Here is a 24,219-nt window from a genome sequence, read left to right as displayed (position 1 = left end):
CCATTCTATTGATATTGTATAAGGCCCCATTCGCTTTTTCCTCATTCTATCGCAATACCAACAACTAATGAACTTTCTGTCCACTAAGCCCCCTAATATTATACATATTAGTTCCTACAAAGTATTAGATGGTCAAGTTTTGGAGAACAAATCTCCAATAGAGAGTATATCACTATTAATTGCATCATAACAGATGTATCACTCTAACCTTTGAAAATCTTTTCAGATCTTGATTTCCTCTTACATATATGTACCGAATGAGCTTGCTGCCATAAACACATCTTATAAGTGATCTCTCTAAATCTTCATTAATAAGAATTGCTCTTTCTTAATAAGGTACCTCCTATCTGAAGGGTCTACTGTGGTATTCTCACAAAGCGGGCATTTTTCTTCTTCTCTTCTTCATCTGTGCCTAATAATTTTGCTGTGTTTTCTTGCACATTATCCATGAGTAGCATTTAGTGATTTCTTTTTAATATTATTTCCACTAGTTTTCTCTGATAAGTTAGCAAAGTTAGCAAACAGAAAAAAAACTTAGAAAAGTCTTATTGTTCCTCACTTTCAAAAATATATGTGGACGATGATCAGGCAAGGTGGCTCACGCCTATAATTTCAGCACATTGAGAAGTCAAGTCAGGAGAATTGTTGGAGGCCCAGGAGTTCAAGACCAGCTTGGGCAACACTGCAAAACCCTGTCTCTTCAAAAAAAAAGTGCAATAACTAACTGGGTGTGGTGGTGCAGGCTGGTAGTCCCAGCCACTCAGAAGACTGAGGCATGAGAACTGCTTGAGTCTGGGAGGTGGAGGCTCCAGTGAGCCATAATTGCACCATTGCACCCCAGCTGGTTAAGAGAGCAAGACTGACTCTCTCTCTGTCTCTCTGTGTGTATATATATACACACACACTCTCTCTGTGTACATATACATCCATATATGTATATATACAAACAGAGAGAGTGAGACAGTCAAGACCACAAAGAAAATAATTGTTACTCCCAAAAAGTAGAAGTTGCCCGAGACATAGTTTTTGATCACACAGAAATAAAACCTATATGTCTTAAAAAATAGCTTATGTTCAAAATGAAGAAGAAAAAGTAATGATTTTAGAGCACATAGAACTGATGACAATGAGAGTTCTAAAGAGGACATCTGAGAAAATCTTGCACAGATGGTGCTCTTCCTCACTGAGACTACAATTGGAGCAGGCACACTGCCCACAAGCTCTCAAACACTTCCTCAGCTCCCACACTTTTCAGTTACCCCTGCCGCCCCAGATGAGTTCCCTTTGCTAAGTACTTAAGACTGAACTGCAACTGAGGCAGGTACCAATGGAACTGATAATTGCCCAGCATGCTCTACAATACACAGATTAAATATGTAAGTGATTTTAAAATGTCATCCAAAATAAGACTACATATTAACAATTCCATTAAGACATACCTTTCTCAGCTCAACCCTTTTTTATTCTACAGAAGCATCAACTAGAAGAAAACTGCCATCTCTGGTGTACACAACAACAGCAAAAATGTTTTAATCTCCATGACAACAGTGTTCGGACCCACATACAAATACTTTTAGAATCTATTTAAATGAGCCAATTCATAGTTTTTAAAAAGTAAATAAAAAGGACACTAATTTATTCAGCATTTCTGGCTTCTGCCCATCTTTTTTTTTTTTTGCTTTTCCTTTTGAGCTCAACTGGAAGAAACAGTAGCTCTCCCATTGAAGACTAGAGAAATTTCAATGAACAGTAACTTAACTACAATAGAACACTTTTTTTAATGATCTGGTGATGTACTGTTATTTTAAAAGCTCTTGAATAAAAAAACGTCGATTTATAAAGATTTTTTTTTTCAAATTTCTCCTAAAAGAACTCAATAAAAAGTGTAAGGGGAAACATAATAGATGGGATGATTGAAAAAACACAAAAGTTATGGCTATGAAAAAAGCTTAATGTCCAAAACAGAGCTTGAATAAGTAGAGCTGTGCAAGTAGAAGTCAAGAGAAGGTCATACTATTTGTGCTTCCATTGTTCAGTTTGCTTTTACTCATATATCCTGGAATTGTTTTCTGAGCTTGTTTTAATGAGATTGCTTTATGCTGCTCTTTTGTGGTGGAGCATTTTGAACACAGCTAAATTTAGATAGTGTTCTCTAAAGATCCTCTTTTCAAGCTAAGCTTAATGGAGGCCAATGTTGTCCCGCTGCATCTTCTACCTCTGAACTTCTCAGTGATGGAGGTCTATGATGGGGGTCACAGACCTCTAACTGCACGGTGCATTTGAAAAACCACCATCGGTAGATAACAACTCGCTGGGCGCAGAGAATGAAATTACTTTGGACCACATGAGAATATATTTAATGGTGTATTTTGTTAATGAAAATCATCATCATATTTCTCACTTACATATTTACCGTCTCCATTATTTTTATTTTTTGGTTCTAAGCACATCTATCTTTTTCCAGAATGTCATTTACTTTTTTGTTTCTGAACCTTGAAAATTATGTTTTAAAAATATTTTTAACTGAATGTAAGAGAAGCAAAGAAGTAGTGAAATACAAAGTTAAATGTCACAGTCAAGGTAATCAAACTAAGTGAGGGTTCACAGAATACTCACTAAAATCATAATTAGTTTATTGAATTAATTGAATCGATTGATTTGTTCTTTCAGCAAACATCCTCCCTATCCCAGATCCATTTTTCAAAAGCCTTCAGATTGACCCTTCTAACACAAACTTTGATTATGTATTTTCTTTTCCAAGAGCCACAATGAACCTCCCCCACCTCATTCTACTTACTTCTATTTCCCTAGCACCTAACATTATATGGCTGGTAACCAATAGACAGTCAGTGTTTGTTGAATGTTTGAAATAAAGTCATTTAGTGTAAATGCTCCTCCTAACTGTGAAGGGTTTCCATTGACTTGCTCCACTCCAGCAAGCCTTATTTTATTTTTTCAAGTACTGACCAAAGAATACCCTCTACTTAGACAAGTTCTTAAAAGCCCCATGCTTATTCCATATCATTGCTCTTAACTTCTTCCTTTATGGAATATATGGCTCTGTACACCTACAAATGCTATACATCTCTTCTCATTCATATTTAAACTAATATTCTGCTTATCAAAACTTTCTTATTTAAAAAAAAATTTTTTTTTGAGACAGGCTCTTGCTCTGTCACCCAGCCTGGAGCACAGTGGCATGATCTCAGCATGCTGCAGCCTGGAACTCCTGGACTCATGCAATTCTCCCACTTCAGCCTTTGGAGTAGGTGGGACTACAGGTGTGTACCGCCACACTCAGCTAATTTTGTTTCTTTTTCTGTAGACACAAGGTATTGTGCTGCCCAGGCTGGTCTTGAACTTCTGAGCTCAAGCAATCCTCTCACCCTGGCCTCCGGAAGTGCTGGGATCACAGGTGTGAGCTACCATGTCCAGCCTTATCAAACCTTTCATTTCATGAAACTCTGAAGGTCATATTTCAGGATATGAAACTCTTTGTTTCAGTAATTGGAGGTAAACAAAATATTTACCACAAAAATATGATATAATCCTTATTCACTCATGAATGCATTACCCATTTATTCTCTCACTAATATTTATTCCTTCCAACAAATATTTATTAGGTGTCAGAAATGTACCAATGTGGAAGCACTAAAGAGGGAAAGATGATAAGAAAAACAGAAATAGATTTTGCCCTCTTAAAGCTTATGATAAAGAAGGAAGGGACACGAATCAACCCATTCAATGGGTCAATAATTATAATTGCAATTATATTGAAACAATAGTACCCCTAATAAAGGGATGTGATCTAGTTGTTGAGTGGGGTGTGGTGGTCTAGGGAGACAGTCTGATGAGATTCCCCTAAGGAAGGAATATTTGAATTGCAGTTTGAAAATTCAGTAGGGTATGTGGAAGTGAAGGAAACAGTAGGAAGACTCAGTGATAAGTGCTTTTTAAGGCAGTAAAAGCAACAGAACACGTTCAGAAAACCAAAAAAAAAAAAAAATCCATTATGAATAAAACATAACTTGAAAAATTGAGGCAAAATCATGATGAGCAAGAATGGCAGAACATTTTTGGTCTTTTTTTGTAAAGGAACCATGGTAGGCCAACGTAAACTTTTGGATCATGTTTGGACCCAAACTTTTGGATAATCTGCCTAGGAGAGATTCTTGTTTCTTAGAGGAGGTAATGCGTAAGCTAATTATTTTATAAGAAGTATAAATCAGCCAATAAGATAATAAAGAGATGCCTATTTCAGTCTCCACTCAAGCTCCTTGAGCATTTGTTTCTTACTGACTCTCCTGTTCCCCTCTGCCATTGAAAATGACACTACATTTTGGACTCTGCTTACCTACTTGTAACCACCCACAGGTCTTCCATCTTAGGGTGAAATTCCTAGATATTAAAATATTTTCTATCTCCTTTTAAAAATCTATGCAATTAATCTTTTATTTATTATATTTAACTTTTGTACTATGTGTCAGATACTTTGTTAAGCAGAAAGAAAGTACATAAATTGGATGCTGTTGCATTCCTTATGAAACTCCAAGTCAAGCGAAGGTAAATATGCTATAAATTCATGCTTTCATTCAACATGTATTTACCAAATGGCTACTATGTATCAAGCATTGGGATGAAAAAAAAGGAAATTCTTGGTCTTGTGGTGCTTTCCTCCAGGATAAACTGTAATATATTATGACAAGGTTTATCATGGACACAAGAACAAAACATTGTTAATGTCGGAAGGATGGAAGAGTGTCCATTTTCATGAAAAGGCAACAATTTTGTTGGGTCTTAAAGGACGAAAAGGAGTTTGCCAAGCAAAATTGTGGAGGAAAGCCCTTCTAGACTGGGTGACAAACATTTGAACCTGAGTTGGAATTGAAGAAAAATGAAAAGTTGCAGAACCTTTTATTTTTTTGAAAATTTACTCTGGTCTTAGAGTAAGCTGGATAACTGCTCAAAGTAAGAGAAAGCTAGCAGGAAAAAGATGAGTTAGAAGTCAGTAGTGAAAGTCTAAGTGGAAAGTATTGAAGTTTTGTCTCTGAAGAGGTAACAACAGTACAGAAGGAGGGAAATGAGTGAAGTCATTCTGAGGTTTTTGGATCAAGCAGCAGGGATCATTAACTAAGATTAAGACTATCAACATGGAGTAGGTTTGGGAGTCAAGATGATAGATTTCTATCCCTTTTGCTGGCTTCCATTCTTTTGGTCACTCTTAAATGTTGATACTCCCAGGATCTTCCCTTCATTTCTGTTGTACACAAAAAATTACAAACTGATGTCTACAAACAATCAAAACCAAGCAAAAATTAACAAAACATAAGTAAGTAAGAGAAAGAATACTTCTCAGAAGGACATCCTGTGAGAAGTATGAGTTCGACATTCCCAACATCAAATGCTTTGACCCTTGCCTTATGGGATCTAGGCATTGAATTCATAGTCAACAGGCGAGACAGATGTGGTAAAGTGTTCAGGTCCTTATGCTAGATTTAAAAAAAATCTTATGTTTGCCTAGCAGCTTCTCTATATACTAACTGTTGGCTGAAACTAACTCCTGTAACCACTCCACCTAAAACATGGGACAATAAAAACTTTTTTATAAGGTTGTGGTGAGATCATATAAAATAATTCATACAAACAGTGTCTAGCACTCTAAGGATCTCATAAAACATCAGTTATACATAAAAAGAATAAATACTGTATACTATGAACAATTTTAACTAGTTTCTACTGACTATTTCATTTCATCTTCACAATCAGGGCGGTAGATACTCTTATTAATATTAATATCATTATCTTCCTCATTGTTACAGATAAGGGGACTGAGGCACTGAGAGTTTAAATGGCTTACCTAAAGCTAAATACCTTGTAAGTGGTGAAGTTGTAATTAGAATACAGGCAGCCTGGCTAAAAAGTCAGAAATATTAATCCCAGCACAGATATATGGAAAGTAAACAATATACTCCCAAATGACCAGTGGATCAAAAAAGAAATCCAAAGAGAAGTCAAAAGTGTCTTGAGACAAATGAAAATAACAATAACAATACAACATACCAAAACTTCTGGGATGCAGCAAAAGATGTTCTAAGAGGGAAGTTTACATTGATAAATGCCTATATTTTAAAAAAATTTAAATGAACAACTTAACTTTATACCTCAAGAAAATAGGAAAAAAAACTAAGACAAAGATAGAAAAGGGAAGGGAGTAATAAACATTAGAGTATAAATAAATGAAATAGTGACTAGAAAGATAATAGAAAAGATCAATATAACTAAGAGTTACTTTTTTAAAGATAAACAAAATTGACAAACCTGCAGCCAAACCAAGAAAAAAGGAATGAGGATTCAACCAAATAAAATTTTAAATTAATGAGGAGATATTGCAACAGAAATAAAAAAGGATCATAGAGACTGCTATGAACAATTATATGCCAAAAAATACAATAACTTACAACAAATTGATAAAGGCTAGACACATAGAATCTACCAAGACTGAGTGATGAAGAAATAGAAAATCTGAACAAATTTGGGTAATGAGTACCCAATAATGAGTAAGGAGAATAAATCAGAAATAAAAAAAAAATCTCCCAATAAAGAAAAATCTAACAGCAGACACTTGGAGGGAACACTTCCAATCTCATTACATGAGGTCACTGTTATACAATGTTAACCCAGATAAGGACAACACAAATAAAGAAAATTACAGGCCAATATCTCTGAAGAATATATATATAAAAATCCTCAAAAAAATGCTAGCAAATCAAATTCAACAGCATATCAAAAGGAACATTCACCATGATTAAGAGGTCTTTATCCTTGGAATAAATAGATAATTCAACATACACGAGTCAATAAATGTGATACAGAATTCTCACTTATGCTTGGTTTCACTTTCCATGGTTTCAGTTACCTGCACTCAGTCATGGTCTGAAAATATTAAATGGAAAATTTCAGAAAAACAATTCATAAGTTTTGAATTGTGCATTTTAAGTAGCAGGATGAAATCTTACACTGTCCTGTTTCCTCCCACCCAGGAGATGAACCATTCCTTTTTCCAGGGTATCCAAACTGTATCACAACCGACCTGTTGGACATTGACATCATACGCACTTGGCATCCAACCGTCAACATTCTCATAGCTCAATAATCAAGGGTCACTCAAAGCAAATGGTCTTCCTTCTGATGTATAATCAGAAAGTCAATAGTAACCTAATTTTATGTAGATTAATGCCTACATAAATGCCTGTGTTGTTCACCATACTTCATCTCATCATGGTGACGTTTTATCACACACATCATCATCAGAAGAAAGATGAGTCTAATACAATAGGATACTTTGAGAGGAAGTGAGAGAGACAACATTCACATAACTCTTATTATAGTATATTGTTATAATTGCTCTATTGTTGTTAATCTCTTGCTGTGCCTAACATAAATTAAACTTTTTCATAGGTATATACGTAGAATAAAAAGCATACTATAAGTAGGTTTCAGTACAATCTGCAGTTTCAGACATCCTCTGGGAGTCCCGGAATGTATTCCCCATGCATAAACGGGGACTACTGTATATCATCTTCACAGAATAATGGATAAAAATCATATTATCATCTCAGATGCAGAAAACATCCTGTCATGATAAAAGCTCCCAACATCCTGTCATGATAAAAGCTCCCAACAAATTAGGTATAGAAAGAATGTATCTAAACATAATAAAGGACATGTATGACAAGTCTACAGCTGATATCATACTGAATAGTGAAAAGTTGAAAGCTTTTCTGTGATTAGGAATAAGATAAGGGTGTTGTATTAGTCTGTTTTCACACTGCTATAAAGAACTGCAAGAAAGTATGTGATTTATAAAGGAAAAAGGTTTAACTGAATCACAGTTCAGCATGGCTGGGGAGACCTCAGGAAGCTTACAACTGTGGCAGAAGGCCAAGGGGAAGCAAGGCACCTTCTTCACAAGGTGGCAAGAAGAAGTGCCAAGAGAAGGGGGAAGAGCCCCTTACAAAACTATCAGAGCTCACGAGAACTCACTATCACAAGAACAGCATCAGGGAAACTGCCCTCCATGATTCAGTTACCTTCACCTGGTTTCCTTTGATATGTGGGGATTATGGGGATGATGCAGGTTACAATTGAAGATGAGATTTGGGTGGGGACATAAAGCCTAACCTTATCAGGTGCCCACTCTTACCACTCCCAATCAACGTAGTACTATAAGTCCTAGCCAGAGCAATTAAGCAAGAAAAAGAAATAACATTCATCTGAATTGGAAAGGAAGAAGGTAAATTGTCTCTGTTTGTAGATGACATGATCTTATATGTAGGAAACCCTAAACTCCATCTAAAGTGATATTAGAAACTAACAAATAAATTCAATAAAGTTGCAGGATATGAAATCAACACATGAAAATCAGTTGTGCATCTATACTAACAACAAATTATCCAAAAAAGAATTAAGTATCCAAAGGATTATAAATCATGCTACTATAAAGACACACGTACATGTATGTTTACTGTGGCACTATTCACAATAGCAAAGACTTGGAACCAACCCAAATGTCCATCAATAATAGACAGGAAAAAAATCAATAAAAAAAATGTGGCACATATACACCATGGAATACTATGCAGCCATAAAAAAGATGAGTTCATGTCCTTTGCAGGAACATGGATGAAGCTGGAAACCATTATTCTCAGCAAAATATCACAAGGACAGAAAACCAAACAATGTATGTTCTCACTCATAAGTGGGAGTTGAACAATGAGAACACATGGACACAGGGAGGGGAACATCACACACTGGGGTCTGTTGGGGGGTGCAGGGCTGGGGTAGGGATAGCGTTAGGAGAAATACCTAATGTAAATGATGAGTTGATGGGTGCAGGAAACCAACATGGCACATGTATACCTATGTAACAAACCTGCACGTTGTGCACATATACCCTAGAACTCAAATTATAATAATAATAAGAAACCAAAGCAATAGCATCAAAAATAATGAAATACTTACTTACAAATAAATTTAACCAAGGAGGTGAAAGATCTGTACACTGAAAACTATAAGACATTGAAGAAAGAAATGGAAGAAGACACAAAAAAATGGAAAGATTTTCTGTGTTCATTAATTGGAAGAACTAATATTGTTAAAATGTCTGCATTACCCATAATGATCTACAGAGTCAATGCAGTCACTCAAAATTTCAATGGCATTTTTTTAGAAAATGTAGAAAAAATGGCCGGGTGTAGTGGCTTATGCCTGTAAGCCCAGCACTTTGGAGGCTGAGGTGAGTGGATGACTTGAGGTCAGGAGTTTGAGACCAACCTGGCCAACATAGTGAAACCCCATCTCTACTAAGAAATACAAAAAAAAAAAAAAAAAAATAGCTGGACATGGTGGTGTGCACCTGTAATCTCAGCTACTTAGCAGGCTGAGGCAGGAGAATCACTTGAACCCAGGAGGCAGAGGTTGCAGTGAGGTGAGATTGCACCATTGCACTCCAACTTGAGTGAAAAGAGGGAAATTCCACCTCAAAAAAAAAAAAAGAAAGAAAGAAAAGAAAATGTGGAAAAAACAGTTCTAAAAATAGAATAAGAATTTTAATAATTAAAATTCAAATGAAATCACAAATGACCCAAAATATCCAACGCAATCCTAAGAAAGAAGGACAAAGCCAGAAGCATAATGGGTCATGATTTCAAACTATATACAAAGCCATGATAATCAAAACAGTGTAGTAGTGCTATAAAAACAGACATATAGACCAAAGAAATGGAATAACCCGAAGTAAACCCACAAATATATGGCCAACTAATCTTTGACTAGGCCATGAAAACTACACAATGGGGAACAAATAGTCTTTTCAATAAACTGTATTGGGGAAACTAGATATCCACATGGAAAAGAATGATTTTGGATGTTTATCTTATTCCATGTACAAAAATAACTGAAAATGGGTTCAAGACTGAAATGTATGATCTGAAACCATAAAGCTTCTAAAATAAATATAAAGAAAAAGCTCCTTGCCATAGGTCTTGGTGATGATTTTTGGGGTATGACACCCAAAGCACAGGCAACAAAAGCAAAAACAAAGAAGTGTAACTGCATCTAACTAAAAACTTCTGCAGCAAAGGATACAATCAACAAAATAAATAAGCAAGTTGTGGTATGCAATAATATATTGGCAAACTATATCTATGATCAGGAGTTAATATTCAAAATATATACAGAATTCATACAACTCAATAGCAATAAAACACAAAATAAGCCTATTTTAAAATGGACAAAGAACCTAAACATACCTAAAAAATAGACATGTTTCCAAAAAGAGACATACAAACGGCCAACAGGTATATTAAAAAGTGTTCAACATCATTAATCACCAGGGAAATACAAATCAAAACCACAGTGAGATATCACCTCATACCTATTAGGATGGCTACTACATAAAAGATAAAAGATAACACATGTTGGAGAGGAAACCAAGAAAAAGAAACCCTTCTATACTTTTGGTGGGAATGTAAATAGGCATAGGCACTATGGAAAACACCATAGAGCACAGAGATTCTTCAAAAAATAAAAATAGTACTACAATATGACCCAGCAATCCCATTTCTAGCTATATATTTTAAAAGGTGATATCGGCCGGGCGCGGTGGCTCAAGCCTGTAATCCCAGCACTTTGGGAGGCCGAGACGGGCGGATCACAAGGTCAGGAGATCGAGACCATCCTGGCTAACATGGTGAAACCCCGTCTCTACTAAAAATACAAAAAACTAGCCGGGCGAGGTGGCGGGCGCCTGTAGTCCCAGCTACTCCGGAGGCTGAGGCAGGAGAATGGCATGAACCCGGGAGGCGGAGCTTGCAGTGAGCTGAGACCCGGCCACTGCACTCCAGCCTGGGCGACAGAGCGAGACTCCGTCTCAAAAAAAAAAAAAAAAAAAAAAAGGTGATATCAGTATCTCAAGGAGATATCTGCATCCACATGTTCATAGCAGCATCATTAACAACAGTCAAGATAAATAAATGGCCTAAGTATCCATCAGTGAATGAATGGATAAAGTAAATATGGTATACACACATACACAGACACACAGACACACACACACACAGAGAGAGAGAGGGAGGGAGAAAGGGAGATAGAGGAATATTATTCAGCCATAAAAGAGAAGGAAATCCTGCTATTTGCAATGACATGGATGAGCTTGGAGGGCATTGTGCTAGGTGAAATAAGCCTCACACAGAAAAACAAATACAGTATGATCTAACTTACATGTGGAACCTAAAAAAGTTGAACTCATAGAAGCAGAGAGTACAATGGTGGAATGAATGGCAGTTACCAGGAATTGGGGTAAATGAGAGGTTTGGGTCAAAGGGTACACACTTTCAGTTATAAGATGAATAAGTTCTAGGGAACTAATGTACAGAATAGTGACTATAGTTAATAATATTGTATTGTTTACTTGAAATTTTCCAAACATATATCTTAAATGTCCTCCATGCATAAACAAACACGCATACACAGAGTGATAAGTATATGAGGTGATACACATATTAATTAATTTGGTTGTGGTAATCATTTCACAATGGATATGTATATTAAATCATCATGCATATCTAGAATATATACAATTTTTGCTTGTCAATTGTACCTCTATAAATCTAGAAAAAATAGAAATCTTAACTCCAGGACTAGATATGTTCTTGCCTGATCCTAGAAGTGATCACCTGGAGCTCACCCTCTCATGTCTGGCCTCCCTAAGGACCGTTTTCCTATACCGTTCATGTTCCATATCAATTTCTCCTTTTTTTTAGGGTGTACAGTGAAATTTAGAACTTAATCACTTGCTCTGTTACGCTTCTCTGTAATATATGTAAGTCTTGTCTGTAGTATAAACCCTTCAGGCAGGAATTCTATCCCATATCTGGTATTCTGTTTAGTAACAGTTTAAGATCTGAGTATCAATAAGTTTTCAGTAAACACTTGTTGAGTGATGGATTCTGAGGCTCTAAGGCATCACTAGTGGAAGAAACTACTGGAGATATTTGCATAAGGCCTGGTCACTCTTACTGAAGATTTCTCATTAGCAAAAGTGCAGTCAATGACCCAGAGCTCCACTTGTGAGAATATTGCTGCAGGCCTCACAACAGAAGAGGCATACCCCTTGCAATGTGTGATGAAGAATGACTAAGTCTTGTTCTCTTGACTGTTGCCATGAAGACTACATTTACAGTAAAACTAGGGGGATATTTTAAGGACTATTTTGTATAATAAAAAGTTATGAGAGTTTTTTTTCCTTTTATTATTCAAGGTTAGGATAATGACAAAGAATATTTATGGACTTTGATTCTTACACAGAAAAGAAGGTTTGGTGCATTTAAAGCAGTTGGAGAAAAATATAATGAACAATTATTACATTTAAAACAAAAGAATATAGATAAATTAAAAGAATAAGAACAGATTTTACAATAATAGTCCAAGTGGAAAGTAAGAGTTTAAAAGTAACAATTCTGTAACGTAATTTTTATTTGTTTAAATTGTTTAAAAACTGAAGTCACGAAGAAATGCTTAAAAGCCAAATAAAATTAGTCAGAGAAAAGAATAAAAGTGGATCTCAGAAAAAATAATTTTTAAGAAGATTATTTGAAAGACTATGACTAGATATGTTCTTGCCTGATCCCACAAGCTGTGACCCAGAGTTCACCCTTTGATATGTACTATTATCCTGTACCATTCATGTCCTGTAACGATTTCTCCTTTTCTCAGTTCATTTCTCAGATATTTATGTTTTTTAACTTGAGAACTATTTTATTGGCAACATTTGCCTTGTTGTGACTTCTGAAGAAAAAAGTGGTAGTTGTAAAATACAATATAACCTTAATTTCATTCATTCATTCATTCATTCATTCATTCATTCAGATATTCAACATTAAGATATTTACTAGGCATTATGCAAAAGAATTTTCAACAACGTGGAAGTGAAAGAAGACCATTTACTGCCTGAAAAGTGCTAGAAATGGCCACGGCAAAGTGTGATGAGAACTACAATAAAGACTCAAAGTCCTTTGGGAATTCATTTATTTACTTATTTTTAAAACAATTTCACAGAACTTCTATTTACCTGTATCCTTTATGATAAATTTCTTTTGTTTGAAGAATTTATGAATACCTTGTAAGCTACAGAGACAGGTTAGTTATATTTAAGACAAAAATGGTCCAATTGCTAAAATCTGGCTTACTTATAAGTTATTGCCATTCTTTGTTCCTTTGGGAGGAAGGTGTTTCTTGTCCCCACCCCCCCACCCCCGGTTTTTTTGCAGAGATCCAGAAAAGGCCTCATAGAGATACTGGCATTTGAACTGTTACTTAAGAATAGGTAGCACTTAAACGGACAGGACTAGCAGAGAGCATCCTAGAATCACAGGAACAGAAAAGCGAACGCGTTAGAAAGTGTGTGTGTGCATGTAGAGAAACCGGTTTTAAAAGGAAGTTGAGATGCACTCTGTGATGTGAAAGTCAGTGAAGATAACAGGGAAATATTGAAAGATTTTCATAAGGAATTTATGTAATTAGACTTCTATTTCAGGAAGATTAATATGATAGTGATGTAGAATAATCGGAGAGAGAAGAGACTGTGAGTAATCAGTAAAGGGATCATATCAGTCAGGACAGGCTAGGATGCTGTATAACTGCAGACTCCGAAGTCTCTGTGGATTAAACTAACAAAGATAGCAAGGACATGTATTTCTTGCTGCTGCTCCGTGTACATTTTGGGTCCATGTGTGAAGGGTGGGGAGAACTGAGCTACACTACACTCAGGCATCCATCTGGAAGATCATCTGTCTCTACAGCATGGTGAATTATGCACTGGCTTGTAAAACTCGTACTCAGTCTAAGAGTAACGCATGTCAGTTCTGTTCACATTTCATTGACTGTGTCTATGCCTAATTTCAGGAGTGAGCAAATGTAATCCTACTACATGCCCAAAAGGAGAATAAATGGAATATCTGTGAATATTTCAATCCCCTCAAGAGGCGGTTGCAATAGTCAGTGAGGGTGTAAGCAGTAGGAATGAAAAGAAATAGGAAAATAAAAGAAATAGTTTAGAAATAGAGGCCGCGGCAACCAGCACACCCGGGCACTTCCCTTGCAGCAGTCGCGCCTAGCAAATGCAGTGCCGCCGTGCACGCCAGAGTGGCTGTAGCTGCCGGGCGCGGCGCCGCCCTGTGCTGGATGTGGGTTGCTGACTGCGCCCCCGCCGCCGGCCGGCCCTGCAGGGCCGCGGCGCCCTGTGCTCTGCAACGCTGCGGCGGGCAGCTTGGGATAACGCACCCGCGTGCAGAGATCGCCTCCGCAGGATGAGGGAGTGGTGGGTCCAGGTGGGTCCGGGTGGGGCTGTGGGCAGTGCTTCTGCTTGCTGCGTACCCGCACATCCGGCCCCCTCAGCTCTCACACGATCTTCACTCCTGGAAGTCTTCAGGCAAGTTTTTCACTTACAAGGGACTGCGTATCTTCTACCAAGACTCTGTGGGTGTGGATGGAAGTCAGGAGATAGTTGTGGTTTTACACGTTTTCCAACATCCAGCTACGATTGGTACAATATTTGGGAAGGTCTGAACTTGAGGTTTCATCGAGTGATTGCCCTTGATTTCTTAGGCGTTAGCTTCAGTGACAAACCGAGACCACATCACTAGTCCATATTTGAGCAGGTCAGCATTGTGGAAGCGCTTTTGCGGCATCTGGGGCTCCAGAACCTCAGGATCAAGTCTCATGACTGTGGAGATAATTGTTGCTCAGGACCTTCTCTTCAGGTATAAGCAGAATCGATCTGGTCGGCATACCATATAGAGTCTCTGTCAAATGGAGGTATCTTCCCTGAGACTCACCGTCCTCTCCTTCTCCAAATGCTACTCAAAGATAGAGGTGTGCTATCACCCATCCTCACACAACTGATGAACTTCTTTGTATTCTCTCGAGGTCTCACCACAGTCTTTGGGCTGTATACTTGGCCCTCTGAGAGTGAGCTGTGGGACATGTGGGCAGCGATCCCCAACAATGACGGGAACTTAGCCATTGATGGTCTCTTACAGTACATCAATCAGAGGAAGAAGTTCAGAAGGCGCTGGGTGGGAGCTCTTGCCTCTGTAACTATCCCTATTCATTTTATCTATGGGCCATTGGATCCTGTAAATCTCTATCCAGAGTTTTTGAAGCTGTACGGGAAAACTCTGCTGTGGTCCACAGTGTCGATTCTGGATGACCACCACATAAGCCACTATCCACAGCTAGATGATGCCATTGGCTCCTTGAATGCATATATGGGCTTCATCACCTCCTTCTGAGCTGGAATGAGTAGCTTCCCTGTATTACCTCCTCTACTCCCTTATCTGTTGTGTATTCCACCTAGGAAGAATGCCCAGAAGAGGTCCTGGCCATCAAACACTATTCTCTCACAAAGTTCACTTTACTCAAACTGGTGAACAGTGTATAGCAAGAAGCCAGCAGGAGCTCTGACTAAGGTTGACATAATCCACCTCCTATTACTTTGACAACTGATCGAATGTATGGACTTGGCTTTGTTTTTGTGTTATTAGGAAATTCTGATGAGCATTACTATTCACTGATTCAGAAAGACGTTCTTTTGTATGGAAGACTTTTTTTTAACACTTTGGACTTCTCTGAAATACTTAGAAGTGCTCATTTCTGGCCCAGCCCCAATAGGAATTCTATAGTAAGAATAAGGAGAAGGGGACCTCCTTCCCTCTCCTTGAATGGCTTTATGGGCACACGCTTTAGAAAAGTTCTTTAAGCAACAAAGAGCTGAGTCCTCTTTGTCATACCTTTGGATTTAGTTTCATCAGCTGTTTTTAGTTATAAACATTTTGTTAAAATAGATATTAGTTTAAATAATATAGTATTCTAAGTATGATTTAAGACTATGATTTACCTACACATTATATATATATATATTATAAAGATACTAAACCAGCATACCCTTACTCTGCCAGAGTAGTGAACCTAATTAAACATGTTTGATTTCTGAATAAATTAAACTAAATCCAAACTATTTCCTAAAATCACAGAACATTAAGGGCCAATAGCATCCGTGTCAGAGATTTACTGTTACTAGATGGGGAGACCAATTCGAACAGCAAATAACAGTCTGAGACTCCTCATACCTCTGTGCTTAGAAACGTATCTCTCTTGAGCTACTCTAGAGGGGAAGGGATTCTTGTGCAGTCCAAGTCACTGTGCTGAATGTACATTGATTCCTTTATGACAACTGCTTAACTCCCCATTGCCTGTCCCAGAGAGGCTTTCCAATGTAGCTCAGTATTTCCTGTACTTTACAGAGAGGAAAGTTCCAGAAACTTTAAGAACAAATTCTGAAAGACCTATGAGCAAATGATGCTGAATACTTTTTTTTAAGCCACATTTCATTGTCTTAGTCAAAGCATGATTATTAAGTGATTATTTAAAATTCTTTTTTTTTTAAATTAGCAACTTCAAGTACAACAATTTTGAAACTGGAATAAGTGTTTATTTCCTATTAATAAAAATTGTGACAAAAAAAGAAATAGAATCAAGACCTTGCTCATTGATATAATGGGAAGAAAGATAGGGATCTAGTAGGAATCGAATGGTTTATACCTGCAAGACTGATGGCACCCTCAGCAGAAATTTGGAAACAGGAGGAGAATAACTTGATGGAGGTGGGTGAGGACTGTGGAAAGAATGAGACACTTCAGAGGGAGAATGTTTAGCTGTTAAGTTTAAGCCATGTTAAGTTGTAAGTTCTGGAAGGAATGTGCAAGTAAGGATATCCAAAGGAGACAGAAAGTTAGAGATGGAGTTCACTCACAGAAGTGGTCAAATATGGAAATAAGGATTTCGAAGTCACTAACATAGAAGTAATATTTAAATCTATAGGCCTAGATGAGACTGCAAATTTCATACCATTAGATTGACCTTCCCGTATTCTTGAGTCAATAGAAAGAATGTTGATCTAATTTTACTGGCTTCACATTTCTGGGAAAAAAAACAAACTACTACTAATAAATATAATTCAGGTAAGAATTTGAAAAGTTCTTCAGGAAGAAGGAACACTACTCTTTAAGGGTGAAATTGGTGATAGTTGTGAATTTTGAATCTTTCAGGAGTCTTATGTTAACATATCCTACAGTTTTTATATCTCATTCCTGGAAGTTCACCATGTAAAAATATAAGTGAAAACTTGACTTCCAGTGAAACAATTAAGAAGCACATACTTAAAGATGATCTTCTGAAAGGCATTATAAGAGTTTTGCAATTTTTAAAAAGAGGTTTCTATTCTCTTTGCCTTAACATGCACAGACGTGAATTTTTAGTAAAGAATTAATGAATGAAATCCTTTATGAAGGTTTTCAAGTACAGTTTTTGAACAAAGTTTCCAGCTTGCAGATATATTGTTTTTTTACTATCTATACAGGTAAATTTGAACTAATTCATTATACCAGTGGTTCCCAGCCTTTTTGGCACCAGAGTCCAGTTTTGTGGAAGACAGATTTTTCCAGAGACCAGGGTTGGGGGTAGTTTTGGGATGATTCAAGTGCATTACATTTATTGTGCACTTTGTGTCTATTATCATTATATTGCAATATATAATGAAATAATTATACAACTCACCATAACATGGAATCAGGGTGAGCCCTGAGCTTGTTTTCCTGCACCTAGATGGTCCCATCTAGGGATAATGAGAAACAGTGACAGATCATCAGACATTAGATCCTTATAAGAAGCATGCAACCTAGATCCCTTACTGATGCATTTCACAATAGGGTTTGCACTCCTATGAGAATCTAATGCCACTGCTGATCTGACAGGAGGCGGAGCTCAGGTGGTAATGCCAGTGATGGGGAGTGGCTGTAAACACAGATGAAGCTTCACTCACTCACCCACCACTCACTTCCTACTGTGCAGCCCAGTTCCTAACAGGCCACTGACTGGTGGAATGCGTGGGTCCCCAATCCCCAGTACCAGTCTGTGGCCCAGGGGTTGGGGACTCCTGAATTACACAATAAACATACATTCAATTATTCTAATGAAGTCAAATATATAAGGTGAAACATTATGATGAGTAGTTTTCAAATTGCTATTATTATTTATTAGTGAACCTTGAAGTCCGTTTAATAGGTCAAAACCAGTATTTTAAAAAGAATATAAAATAGAAATATTGGAGTCCTCTGAATGTAAAATGTCTAAGTATTTCTTTAAGACATCTCGTGTCATTTTTATTATGTGTGAATGTGTTAGAGAGATATTATCCAATTTAAGTGCATTTCTTATCAAGAAAAGAAGTTGAAGGCCACTGTTCTAGAGGAATAAGAAGAGAGGAGGGAGAGTGGTGTGTTGACCGGGAAATGCTTTAGCCATTTTATCAGTTAAAGACAAATATCAGCTATGGATACCATTTCACACTTCATTTCAGTAGCCATCTATCATTCTCAGTTCTTTAGAATCCACCAGATCTTTATGTCCTGCAGCTCTCAGCTTCGCTATTTTGTGCTTGCTCGATGGCTTATACCCAAAACCATACCTTAGAGGATGAACGTATTCAAACTGGATGTCAACCTTAATAAGATTCAGTATATACCTTAATAAGATTCCTGAATTTATCTCAGAAGGAGGATTACCAATATGAAAAAGGAGCATAAATATTCAAAATATGGTCTATGGTGTCTTCCATTAACCAAGACATAATATTAGTATTAAATAATAGTTAGCTACGGAATATTCTGGAATTTTTTTTTTTTTTTTTTTTTTGAGACGGAGTCTGGCTCTGTCTCCCAGGCTGGAGTGCAGTGGCCCAATCTTGGCTCACTGCAAGCTCCACCTCCCGGGTTCACGCCATTCTCCTGCTTCAGCGTCCCGAGTAGCTGGGACTACAGGTGCCCACCACCTCACCCGGCTAATTTTTTTTTGTATTTTTAGTAGAGACGGAGTTTCACCGTGTTCGCCAGGATGGTCTCGATCTCCTGATCTCATGATCCGCCCGTCTCGGCCTCCCAAAGTGCTGGGATTACAGGCGTGAGCCACCGCACCCGGCTATTCTGGATTTTTATATGTTGACAAAAGAAACAGAAGATTTGAGTTGTCACCAGTTTGAGAGCCTACTAAAGCATTAGAGTTTTAAAAATTTTCTTTCCAACTCTTCATCTTGGGTTCACTTTAAATATTGAGAACAAATCACATTATTATTAAAGAATTATACATATCTGAGTTACCTCTGGGGATTATAAATTTGGGATATGATATGTTCTGATCCTTGAAGTGGTAAAATGACCATGAAGGCCAACACTCTACCTCCCCATGTAGGTAACAAAAAGGAAAAAGAAAAAAAAAAAAAGGCACACAATTTTCAAATAGAACAGAAAATTTTAGGCAAAGAAATACTGAAATGTTAGAAGTACTATGTAGAAATCCTAGATCTGGTGAAATATTCTGTCAGAATGGCTCATTGGTGAAGGACCAATGGAGAGTCCCAGTCCAGTGGAGATAGAACCACAAAGAATGTGGTAGAGAAGAGAATAAAATGGCCTATTCAGTTTAGGCCCAGGAAGTTTCCCTGCTCCATTTCTCATAGCAAGACTGAGATACTGTTGAACATGCAGAACAAGATATGCATTAAGATGACATTTATGTGATAAACAAAATGAATCAAAGAATAAACCATATAATGCTATGTGAGAATTTGTGTCTATGTAAACGCATAACAAAAGAATAAAGGCATTGGTTTTCTCTGGATAGAGCACTGGGAGTGAGGATGTTGGTTTTGAATGATTTTAAAGTATGGTAAAATACACATAACATAAAATTCATCGTTGTAACCATTTTTAAGTGTACAGTTCAGTAGTATTAGTACCTTCACATTGTTGTGCAACCATCAACACCATTCACATCCAGAATGCTTTTCATCTTGCAAAACTGAAATTTGGTACTCATTAAATAATAACTCCCCATTCCTCTCTCCCTGCAGCCCCTGGTAATCACCATTATACTTTCTGTCTCTATGAATCTGACGACTCTAGGTAAGTAGAATCATAACAGTATTTGTCTTTTTGTAACTGGTATATTTCACTTAGCAGAACGTCCTCAATGTCCGTTTATATGGTAGCATGTGTCAGAATTTCCTCTCCTTTACAGATGGAATAATATTCCATCGTATACCTGTACAACATTTTATTTAACTATTCATCTGTCAACAGCCAGGTTGTTCCCACCTTTTGGCCATTGTAAATAATGCTATTATGACAGAGATGTACAAATATCTTTTCAGGACCCTGCTTTTAATTATTTGGGGCATATTCCCAGAAGTGGAATTGTTGGATCCTATTGTAATTCTATTTGTAATGTTTTGAGGACCCTCCATACTGCTTTCCATGGTTGTCACACCATTTTATATTCCCATCAACAATGCATAAGGCTTCTAATTCCTTCACATCCTCACCAATTTCTACCTTTCATTTTTAAAATTATGGCAGCCATCCTAATGGGTATAAAGTTTCGTTTGAATTTTTTACAACCAAAATATATTCACATACTATTTTTTAAACACTCAAAATATCTCAACAATATGGTGTGAAACTTAAGCATGTATATTCTGTAAAAGGCTTGTTGATGTTATTTCTGGTTAAATAATTCTCTTCTCCAAAAGAATATGTAATTGGGTAAAAATAATTGCAACATGATTGATGAGAAGGGATGGCTACAGTGGAGTCAAATAGAGCATCCACATGCTGGGAAATAATCCATCTGCATGAGCTGCAAAGCCAGCAGGGATGATGGGCTCTTACTAATATCTAAGAGTGGGAGTATAAATTTTTCATATGAGGGATTAAGAAGGATGTTAAAAAAAAAAGCTGTAGTTTATTATATAGGGGAATTTTTTTCCTGGGATATATTTTCTTGAATTATTAACTGATAATTTAATTGATACTCAAAATAATCAAAATGGCAGGATATTTCCTTTACTCTAAAAACTTAACAGGAAAACTCCTCCTCCTCCTTCTTCTTTTCTTCCTCTTTCTCCTTTATGAGCAGTTCAATGGTATTAGAATTGAACACTAGTAAATGTTTAAATAGGAATGATTTTGGGTGAAGAAGAGTCTCATGTTGTCAGTAGTTAGTAGTTCTGGTAAAGACAAATATAACACCACGTTAATGGAAAGACTTGTGTAACAGCTATGTATACATACACACATAAATACATATATGTGTGTGTGGTATATATACACACATAAATACATATATGTGTGTGTGTGTATATATGTATATGAAAAGAAGCGTGTAAAAACTGTAACTGGGATAAAAAATCAAATTAAGGGAGTATCTAGAATCTTTGAGAGCATAGTATGATTTTAATAGATTTTGGAGCATATTTTCTTCTGCCATTATATGTAAGCAGAGATAGTAGCTCTCAAAAAATAGTCTTGTGTTCCCTACACTTCTCAGCCCCTTGCAGTTAAGAGGGGCATCTGACTATTCTCAGATTGTAAAAATGTGGAGCGGAGTCATGACTATGACTTCCTAGCTGAAGCACTGAAGACCTACGTGCCAGCTCCCCACTACTCTCTTCCTCTGCCATAGCAACCATAAAAGCCATTTCCTGAGTTGGAAACATCACAAGAAGAGGACAACTGGGACCCTGAGTCACCAAATGGACCTGTATTTGACATTGCATCATTGAGAAATAAACCTCTGTAATGCCAAGCTGTTAAGATTTGGGGGTTTATTCATTCCTGCAGTATGGCTTAGCATTGATGAGACTACTACAGCAGATTAGTGATTGAGTAATTGTGTTCTTATAGGAATTAGCAGTGATATTGAGAACAGTGGAGAAAAATTATTATTCCTCTGATCGTTCTACTATCTATATCTTCATCTTTTCTGTATTAAATATATTGAATATATTTTCCCCTTTTAAAATAGTTATATTTGTTTCCTAGTATAGCTATATTTGTTTCCTAATTTCGCTATCTTAGTTTTCTAGGACTGCCATAATAAATTACCACAAACTAGGTGGCTTAAAACAATAGACATTCATTTCACAGTTCAGGAGGCTATAAGTCTGAAACCAAAATGTCAGCCTAGTTGGTTCCTTCTAGATACAGCAAGAAAAAATGTCCATTCTTCTTTCCTTGGCATTGCTTGGTTTGTGGATGCACCACTCGCATCTCTACCTCCATCTTTACACAGCTTTCTCCCTGTGTTTCTGTATCTCCTCCCCTCTTCTATGAGGATATCAGCCATATTGGATCAGGGTCCACCCTAAACCAGTATGACATCACCTTAACTTAATTATATTTGCAAAGACCCTATTTGCAAATAAGGTCGCATTCATAGGTAACTGAGGTTAAGACTTCAACATTTCTTTTTGAAGGATGCACTTCGACCTACAAAAATAGCTTAGAAATGATATGCCACTTCAGCTTCCCACTTTTATCTTCTGGAAGTAAATTTTATAAAACGGATTTAAACAATCCTTACTTTTAGTCATCGTTTTAGAAATTGTTTTGTTTTTGTTTAACATAACTTACCAACTTTTAAAAAAGGAGAGATAATCTTAGTCAAATACTTACTCAAATTCAAACATAATTACTATCTATACTTATACTGAAAATTCTGTTACTATATACGATGTTCTGGTAAGTTTGTACATTGCAGGCAAGATATGCGTTTCCGGCTTTTTAAGTGCCACTGCTAAGATAAGTGCAAGCAACAGTGCAAAGACAGGATCGATGATCAGAAATGGAATGTAGTTGTCCATCCAAACTGTCAGTTCAAAGCCTCTCAATTCTTTTCTATTTGTTCCTTTCTTGATATTCAATCATCGGCCCTTTTCTGGCCTCTCTTTCTTTTCTTCTCTCTTGTTATAGTGCTTCATACTCTCAACATCCCTTTCTCAGCATAAAAAGTCAAGACCAGATGTCAAAGTCCAAAAACAACCTTAAAGTTATATTTTGTCTCATTAATTTGTTCAACATGTGCACACACATACACTCATATATGTGTGCAAATATATGCATATATATATATATATGTAATATCTATATAACAAATACTTACAAGGCCCCAGAGAAACAATGGTACAAGGTAAAAGGAAGCACATAAACTAGGATATAAACATGGTTAATTGGGAAAAGGGTTTGATTAGGAGAAAAATAGAGCCAATATGGGTACAGAAAATAGAAAAATTCAAACTAGTCTAGAGGTCAGAAAGTGCTTCTTGGAGAAACTATAAAAATGGAGCATGAGGGCTGGGCACGGTGGCTCACGCCTGTAATCCCAGCACTTTGGGAGCCCGAGGCAGGCGAATTGCGACATCAGGAGATCAAGACCAACATAGCCAACATGGTGAAATCCCGTCTGTACTAAAAATACAAAAATTAGCTGGGCGTGGTAGCACACGCCTGTAGACCCAGCTACTCTGGAGGCTGAGGCAGGAGAATCACTTGAACCCGGGAGGTGGAGACTGCAGTGAGCTGAGATCGCAGCACTGCACTCCAGCCTGGGGACAGAGCAAGACTCCGTCAAAAAAAGAAAAAAGAAAAAAGGAAAAAGGAAAAAGGAGCATGAAAATTGGCATGCATTAGTGAGGTTAAAAGAGAGATGTTTTAGGCAGTGGCAGCATTATGGGCACAGGCTCTGAACTGAAAGAGACAGTGATATATCCCATAAATCCAAAGGAATTCAGAATGGATACAGCTCATTTTTATGATTTAAAAAGTGGTGAGAGATGAGGCTGGAGAGAATTGCAGAGGCCAGAGCATGAAGTACCTTATAAATAAGGTGGTCATGTAATTCATCATCCAAACCAGTCCACTTCTGAGAATAAGGGAAGCACCACTATTAATTAGGCTGGGGCAGCAGTTGTAAACCAGGGCTGTCAGAGACTAACTGGGATGTACGGCTACATGACTTATAAATCACATTAGCAGAACTTGGATTTCATACTAAGGTCAATCAGATGCCATGACAGCATTTTAGAGAGAGGAATTGCTCAATCTTATTGTGTTTTATAAAGCTTAATCTAGCTGAAGTACAACAAACAAAGGGGGGAGGGCTAAATTGGAAGCAAGAATATCCATTAGAAGGCCACAGTGATGATTTCTAGTTGTGAGATGATGGTGGCCTGAGTCACTGTGATGGTTGTAAGCCTGTAAGGAAATTGAA

At 37.1% G+C, this 24,219-nt stretch overlaps 1 protein-coding gene and 1 pseudogene across 1 annotated transcript in view; one reads left to right on the top strand and one right to left on the bottom strand.

Annotated features, from left to right (window-relative positions):
* The window catches only part of LOC106998115 (mesoderm-specific transcript homolog protein pseudogene), a 31,294-nt pseudogene extending 15,944 nt beyond the window's left edge, over positions 1-15,350 (top strand).
* LAMA2 (laminin subunit alpha 2) overlaps positions 1-24,219 on the bottom strand; it is a 611,116-nt gene that overhangs the window by 555,844 nt on the left and 31,053 nt on the right. The window lies entirely within an intron of this gene.

This window comes from Macaca mulatta, chromosome 4, assembly GCF_049350105.2.
Source record: "Macaca mulatta isolate MMU2019108-1 chromosome 4, T2T-MMU8v2.0, whole genome shotgun sequence".
In the NCBI taxonomy this organism is placed as follows: Eukaryota; Metazoa; Chordata; class Mammalia; order Primates; family Cercopithecidae; genus Macaca; species Macaca mulatta.
The sequence above is the reverse complement of the archived record's forward strand: the minus strand, read 5'-3'. Positions and strand labels throughout refer to the sequence as shown.